Raw genomic sequence first — 8,451 nt, 5'->3', positions numbered from 1 at the left:
CTTTTTTTCTAAGCTTCTTTCTCTCTGTGAATTTAGTGGGATTATTCTTTTCATATTTTTCACATTTATTTTTTATTAGATGTTTTCTTCATTTACATTTCAAATCCTATCCCCTTTCCTAGATTTCTCTCTGAAAATCCACTATACCCTCTCCATTTCCCTGGTTCCCAACATACCCACCCCTGCTTCCTGGCCATGGCATTCCCCTATACTGGGGGATAGATTCTTCACAAGACCAAGGACCTCTCTTCCCACTGATGGCCTAATAGGCCATATTCAGCTAGAGACAGGAGCTCTGGGAGTACTGGTTAGTTCATATTGTTGTTCCTCCTATAGGGTTGTAGATCCCTTCAGCTCCTTGGGTCCTTTCCCTACCTCCTTCATTGGGGACCCTGTTTTGCATCCAATGACTGTGAGCATAAACTTCTGTATTTGTTATGCACTGGCGACATAGGAGACAGCTATTTCAGGGTCCTGTCAGCAAAATCTTGCTGGTGTCTGGGTTTCGTGGTTGTTTAGGGGATGCATACCCAGGTGGGGCAGTCTCTGGATGGTCCTTCCTTCAGTCTCAGCCCCAAAGTAGAAAGATTGCATACTAGCAACTTAATACTACTCCTGAAACCTTTAGATAAAAGATAGAAACACACCCAAGAAGAGTAGATGGCAGGAAATAACAAAGCTCATGGCTGAATTCAATAAATTGGAAACAAAGAAAGTGACTGAAAGAATCAACAAATCCAAGAGGTGGTTCTTTGAGGAAATCAACAAGATAGACAAGCCCTTAGTCAAACTAAGTAAAAGGCAGAAAGACAACATCCAAAGAAGAAAAGTCAGAAATGAAAAGGGAGACATAACAACAGACATGTAGAAAATCCAAAGAATCATTTGGTCTTATTTTAAAAGCCTGTACTTCATGAAATTGGAAAATCTAAATGAAATGGATGGTATTCCTGATAGACTCCAATTATCGTTGAATGAAGATCAGGTAAAAATTCCTATAACCACTAAAGAATTAGAGGCAATCATCAAAAGTTTCAAGTAAAATAAAAGCCCAGATCCAGACGGCTTTAGGCAGAAGTAAATTGGCCTTTAAAGAAGTACTAATAACAATACTCCTAACATTATCCCACAAAATTGAAACAGAAGCAACATTGCCAAATTCATTTGACAAGGCTATAGTCACCCTGATATCTAAACCACACAAAGTCTCAACAAAGAAATACAATTTCAGACTTATTTGTTGTATGAACACAGATGCAAAAATACTCAATAAAATACTCACAAATCAAGTCCAAGAATACGTCAAAGACATCATCCACCATGATCAAATAGGCTTCATCTTTTAGATTGCAGAGATGGCTCAATATATATAAATTCACTAATGTAATCCCCATATGAACAAACTGAAAGAAAAAATTCACACTGTCATCTCATTAGATGGTGAGAATGTCTTTGACAAAATTGAATACCCCTTTATGTTAAAAGTTTTAGAGAGTTCAGAAATACAAGGCACATACCCCAAACAATAAAAGCAATATGCAGAAAGCCAATAACCAATAACAAATTTAATGGGGAGAAAATGAAAGCAATAACATTAAAATCAGGGAAAAGACAAGGCTGCCCACTCTTTCTCTTTTTTTTTTTTTTTTTTTTTTTTTTTTTTCCGATGCAGGGTTTCTCTGTATAGCCATGGCTGTCCTGGAACTCACTTTGTAGACCAGGCTGGCCTTGAACCCAGAAATCTGCCTGCCTCTGCCTCCCAAGTGCTGGGATTAAAGGCGTGCGCCACCATGCCTGGCACTCTTTCCCTTTCTATTCAATACAGAACTTGAAGTCCTAAAAAAAGCAATCAGAGGACAAAAGGAAATCAATGGAATACAAATTGGAAAGGAAGTAGTCAAAGTATCACCATTCAGAGATGACATAATAGTATATGTATATATTAGCAACCCTATGCATCATATATTAGAACTCCTAGAGCTCATAAATAACTTCTAAAAAGTGGCTGTATAGAAAAGTTTCTCTTTTTTTCTTTTTTTTAACTAGGTATTTTCTTCATTTACATTTCCAATGCTATCCCAAAAGTCCCCCTATACCCTACCCCCACCACTCCTCTCCCCCACTACCACTTCTTGGCCCTGGCGTTCCCCTGTACTGAGGCATATAAAGTTTGCAAGACCGATGGGCCTCTCTTTCCAATCATGGCCAACTAGGCCATCTTCTGATACATATGCAGCTATAAACATGAGCTCTGGAGGCGGGGGAGGGTAGTGGTTAGTTCATATTGTCGTTCCATCTATAGGGTTGCAGACCCCTTTAGCTCCTTAGGTACTTTCTCTAGTTCCTCCATTGGGGGCCCTGTGATCCATTCAATAGCTGTCTGTAAGCATCCACTTCTGTGTTTGCTAGGCCCTGGCATAGTCTCACAAGAGACAGCTATATCTTGGTCCTTTCAGCAAAATCTTGCTAGTGTATGTAATGGTGTCAGCGTTTGGAAGCTGATTATGGGATGGATCCCCGGATATGGCAGTCTCTAGATGCTCCATCCTTTCGTCTCAGCTCCAAACTTTGTCTCTGTAACTCCTTCAATGGGTGTTTTGTTCCCATTTCTAAGTGGGGCAAAGTGTCCACATTTTGGTCTTTGTTCTTCTTGAGTTTCATGTGTTTTGCAGATTATATCTTGTATCTTGGGTATTCTAAGTTTCTGGGCTAATATCCACCTATCAGTGAGTGATATCAAATGAGTTCTTTTGTGATTGTGTTACCTCACTCAGGACGATGCCCTCCAGATCCATCCATTTGCCTAGGAATTTCATAAATTCATTCTTTTTAATAGCTGAGTAGTACTCCATTGTGTAAATATATCACATTTTCTGTATCCATTCCTCTGTTGAGGGACATCTGGGTTCTTTCCAGCTTCTGGCTATTATACATAAGGCTGCTATGAACATAGTGGAGCATGTTTCCTTCTTGCCAGTTGGAACATCTTCGGGATATATGCCCAGGAGAGGTATTGTGAGATCCTCCGGTAGTACTATGTCCAATTTTCAAGTAGCTGTCCTTTATAAAACCAATAAACAGGCATATTTATGCAGGAATGTTATCAGAATCTCAGTCAGTGTTGAGTCCAGGAGAAACAGCCTTCTCTCAAGATGGTTTTCACTGAAACAGACATCTTTATTGGGAGTGGCATGGTCTATACAACAGTGCTTCATTTTCATGATTAGGAATTCCTGGTGCTAGCTGGACATGTTCTCATAAGGAGATAGGAAGTTTACCCTGCATCCTGGCCACTAGGTTACATGACTGTCACAGGCTGGCAGAGCTGGAGGATGGACTGGCTCTGTGTATACTGGGTAGATGCAGTCCTAGAGCAAGGCAGGATCAGTCCTTCTGCTGGTATCAGGATGAGATTTTTCAGGGTTTGGCCGTGTTTTGACCTTAATGTCCCTCTGTAATGGCTCCCTCTGTCACGTGGATTTCCATACTGACAATGATGTGCAGAGAACAATGACCCTTACAATCCCTAAATATCAACAGTAAGGGAGAAATGGTGGGGAAGCTTAGAGCCAGGAGTTTTGTGACATACCTCAACCAGAGACGAGATTCCACAAAGGAAATGTGAAATAAAATACTAATACAATTTAGAATATATACGCTCACAAATGTGACCACCAGCATCAGGATGGTGTGGGCTGCTCTGGTCTCAGCATGGCCTCTGTTGTTTTGATTGACCTTATGTATGTGGTTCATTCTCTGGTGGTGTCTGTGTAGGTGAATCACCATGGAGAAACTGGTCCAGGCCATGATGCTAAGGAATATGATGTCATGGGAAAACCGCAAGACATTCATGTTCACACTGACCCCAGAGATGGAGCATATCGAATTGCCTTTAGAATCAGAGTCATTGTGTGATTTCTGTGGACCACTGACATTCATTGGGATGTAAGCATTATTTAAGACACTGAACAACCAGCAGCTGTAACAACAATAGCTCACAACCTTAGGGGATATTTCTCTGAACATGACCCTAGCCCAGGTACCAGGAACAAGAGTGACAAACTGGTAGGTGCTGAGGACACAGGTGGAGCACATGATTGTGCCTCGAGCAACCATGTGAAAGAAGTATGCAAGTTTACATTTGAGGTCAGTTGGAGGCTTCCTGGGAACAATATCAGTAAGGTCATATGAATACGCAAACAGAAGGAGCATGAATGCATTGGCCACAGCCAAGTTGATTAGAATGACCTGTATAGGCTTCAGTCTGGAGTCAGTCAAGATTCGAGAGAAGTTATGGACAAACTGAAGGATGTTGCCCACAGTCCCAACCACAACATGGCAAAGCAAAAGGATCTGAAGAGCCAACATTTCCATGGTTTTCAGGGTTTTATTCTGAGGCAACATGGAGATGGCTTCATAGCACAGTGGTGTAAGAATCAGGTTGGGCCGTGCTTTCTTCAAAAATTTTCTCGATTATCTAAGATTTTCAACTGTTTTTCAAATGATTTGGAGACTTTTTTTTTTTTTTTTGAAAATCTGCCACTGTTTTGAAAGACTACAGGAGATTTTTCTGGAAAACAATGATTGGACATTGATCCAGAATATCAACTTCAGACTTATTTTCCTTTCCCTTCACTCATGATATAAGTGTGTTTGTGTATGTGTGTGTGTGTGTGTGTGTGTTTGTAATACAATTCTACCTGTGTTGTTCAACAGCATGTCACACATTTTAACACAGCATGGGCTCTGCATATGTATACATGAATGTTTGTAGAGAGGAGTGCATTTTTGCTTCATGAGAACTGACATCATCCCTCATGTTATAACAATGCATTAAGAAATACAAATATGTTGTTTAAGAGATGATTCTGGATCTAATGACCTCTACTCAGCTTCATGGCACTCTATTCATGTATATCTACTCATGCACACAAGCAAAACCATAATAGGCATAACATAAAATCAGAATGTCTTTTACATATTTGATCAAGCGTTGGGGAGATTTCTCAGGAGTTGAGTGCTTCCAGATTACCCATATTCTATTTCTAACTCTGCAATGGCTACTTAGAACTGTGTGTAACTCCAATCCCAAGGCATTTGGACCTTCCCAGTCATACACGCTGGCAAAACACCTCTGCACATAAAATAAAATTAAGAAAGAAATCTTTAAAAATGTAACACAAAATCAAAATCCATGTTTCATAATCATATATGAAAGAGGATCTGAGAAGGTGACTCAGTAGTTAAGGGCACTGACTGCTTTTCCAAAAATCCTGAGTTCAATTCGAGGCAACCAATGGTGGCTCTCAACCATCGGTAATGGGATCAGATTCTCTCTTCTGGTGTGTTTGAAGACAGCTACAGTGTACTCACATACATTAAATAAGTAAGTAAGTAAGTAAATAAATAAATAAATAAATAATAAACAAACAAACAAAAAACCAAGCAAATAAAATCTTTATAAAAAAAGAGTGAATCAAATATTCTCCCCAATTAATCCAAATAATGTTGATATATTTTCAGACTTCTCATCATGATGATAAAAGCACATCTATTATTTTTAAAATGTGCTAGTTTCATTTTCACACAGAAGAACCTTGAATTACACTTGTATCATTCATTTGGGAAAAAAAATCTGGGGGATCCTAGTATTCTGTTGATTCATAACAGTCTGAGTTTTATTTGTTTTTCTGAGGAATTTGGTGCTGGGCACATATCTGAGTCATCTCTTTCTTTTGTGAACCACAATAAAAAACATTACCACCATCACTATTAAATGCTTTGTACACACAGATTATTTGTATACTTGTTTTATATAGCTCATGCTTTTTTCTGGACCTGACTTTATTTTTTTTCCCCTATAGGAAGAATACGACTCCATCGAACAACTAAAAACCAGTTATCTAATGTATGCATGTCACTTTAAAGTATGTTTACATATACATGCTGAGCCATGAAATCGACATGTCTTTAGACAAATGAAAACATTGACATAATTAGTAAAATTAGGGAGAGAAAGACAAAAGCATTGTAATGACAAATGTTCACTTTAAAGGTCACGTTGGATTTTAGGAGGGAGAAGAGAACTTTAAGCAGAAATTTAAACTTGCAAGTTTCTCACCTGCTTAGGACCAATAAATACGGGGTTGCTCACAGAGATGTAGGCCAGCTCCTGAACAGTTACTGAAGAAACGTAGCCCTAAGTTCCTCTCCCTTTAAAGAACATCTTTGTGCATCTATTTCCTAAGACAGGTTCAGAGAAGTGCCTACCTCTCCCATAAAGTGCTTTGCCAATTGCTGGATGAAGCCAGATATCAGAGCTCATAAAGGGACAGTGTTAGGTTCTGAAATCCCTCAGAGAGTCCATTTCCTTGTCATCGGCCGTGTTATTGAATATGACTGTATTGGAAAACTTTTAATGAAAGAAAATGCATTTATCCCAAAGGCAAAACACCATTTTCACTTCCTGGTAATTATTGATGATGCCCAAGATTTTGTTATATCATAATGAGTAGTAGTGCCAAAGTTACAAGAAGTTTTCCTTGTTTCCTTAGGGAGTATTTAAGTGGTAAAGTGGTGTTGGCATCAGGTATAGAGAGGTGCTCTTCAGGGGAGATCAAGAGATATGTTAGGTTTATATCAAGGGGTGTGTGTATGCATTACATAATATGCTTTCACCTTGTAAAATCTGGCTGACATCAAGTCCATCCAGACAGACCAACACCAGGCAGTCTGGAATCTTGTATATTCACATGTGTGGACAAGAGCATTTTAGTCTGACAAATCAAACAACTGAAGCCTGGGTTCCCCACCATGAGTTCTTGGGTTATTCCAAGGTTTATGTAGTTTGAGATAGGTCATGACTCATTTTCTGAGACCTCCATGGAAATTTATTATTATATTAGACTGTACCAGTTTTTATAGAAATTTACTTGGAAAAAAACAATTTCTGTAATTACACTCAAGAAAATGGATTGAGGAATCAGTTAATAATATAGCAATCACCCATTTTCATGGGTGCCATATTCACTATAGCCGTGATATAGAAACAGTTTAAATGTCCATCAGATAATGAATGGAAAATGATCATGAGGTACATTTAAACCATGGGATACTATTCGTCTACTAAGCAAAATAATATTACAAACTTTGTAGATAAATGGTTCATTGAGAAGCAAACATTCTTCATATGGTAACCCACAAATTAAGACAAACATTGCTTATTTTCCTTAGTTTGTAGAATCTTTGACTCTTGATTTTGAATCTTGAGTTTTATGTCTTTAATTTGGAATACTTCTATAAAAGTAAGAGACATAGGATTAAAGGTCTTGTGATAGAACAAAGGCATTTAAGGACTAAAGGGAATAATGGAAAGTGATTAATTAAATTATCTTGACGGGATGGAGGAAAGAATATAGGGAGAGTTAATAATACTAAGTACCAATTAAAAGGGCTTCATGGAAATATATTAATGAAGAATTTTAAAAACTATATTTTCTTCTTTTTAATGTTTATAAATATTTTTAATGAAAAGAAAAACAGAATATTATATGATAATGATAAATGTAATACTATGTACATGAAAATATAAAGAAACATCGTTTAAAATAATATATGTGGCTGGGACATAAACAATAATGTATTTAGATTATTTTGTATAAAACAATGATTCTAGTGTTTGTATATTGGAAATAAAATCTAACTTTAAATTATCTAAATATGTCTAAACCAAAATACCAGTACTTATTTATTCCTAAAGGTTTCACTTTAATTCATTGTTCATGTAAGTTACAGTCTTTCAGTTAATCATGGTGTGATGGTTTGTATATCCTTGGACCAGGGAGTGGCACCATCTGAAGGTGTGTCCTTGTTGGAATAGGTGTGACCTGGTTGGAATGGGTGTGTCACTGTGGATGTGGGTATAAGATCCTCACCCTAGTTGCCTGGAAGTCAGTCTTCCACTAGCAGCCTTTGGATGAAGACATAGAACTCTCAGCTCCTCCTGGGTCATGCCTCCCTGGATACTGCCATGCTCCCACCTTGATGATAATGGACTGAACCTCTGAACCTGTAAGCCAGCCCCAATTAAATGTTGGTTTTTATTAGACTTACCTTGGTCATGGTATCTGGTCACAGCATTAAAACCCTAACTAATACAGAAGTTGGTACTGGGTGTGAGGTATTGCTGTGATAGGCCTGACCATGCTTTTATTTGACAGAATGTGGATTTTGGGACTTTGTATTTGGAAAGCAATGGAATGCTTTAAATGGGGCTTAATGGGTCATCCTTGTAGGAATATGGAAGACTTAGTTGCTGGGAGTAATTTGAACTGTGTTGACCTGGCCCAAGAGATTTCAAAGGAGAAGAATTTCAGAATGTGGCATAAAGACTGGTTTTGTGGTATTTTGGTGAAGAATGTGGCTACTTTTTGCCCTTGTCTGAAAAGTTTC

The 8,451-nt window shown here is 38.1% G+C and overlaps 1 pseudogene; it reads right to left on the bottom strand.

The window, feature by feature from the left end:
• Positions 1–2,131: 2,131 nt before the first annotated feature.
• On the bottom strand, positions 2,132–4,517 carry LOC110287898 (vomeronasal type-1 receptor 4-like; annotated as a pseudogene).
• Between the last annotated feature and the right edge of the window lie 3,934 nt (positions 4,518–8,451).

This window comes from Mus caroli, unplaced genomic scaffold, assembly GCF_978045245.1.
Source record: "Mus caroli unplaced genomic scaffold, Mus_caroli_1 scaffold_8, whole genome shotgun sequence".
Taxonomy (NCBI): Eukaryota; Metazoa; Chordata; class Mammalia; order Rodentia; family Muridae; genus Mus; species Mus caroli.
Note: the sequence above shows the minus strand (reverse complement) of the source record. Positions and strands in the feature narration are given on the sequence as shown.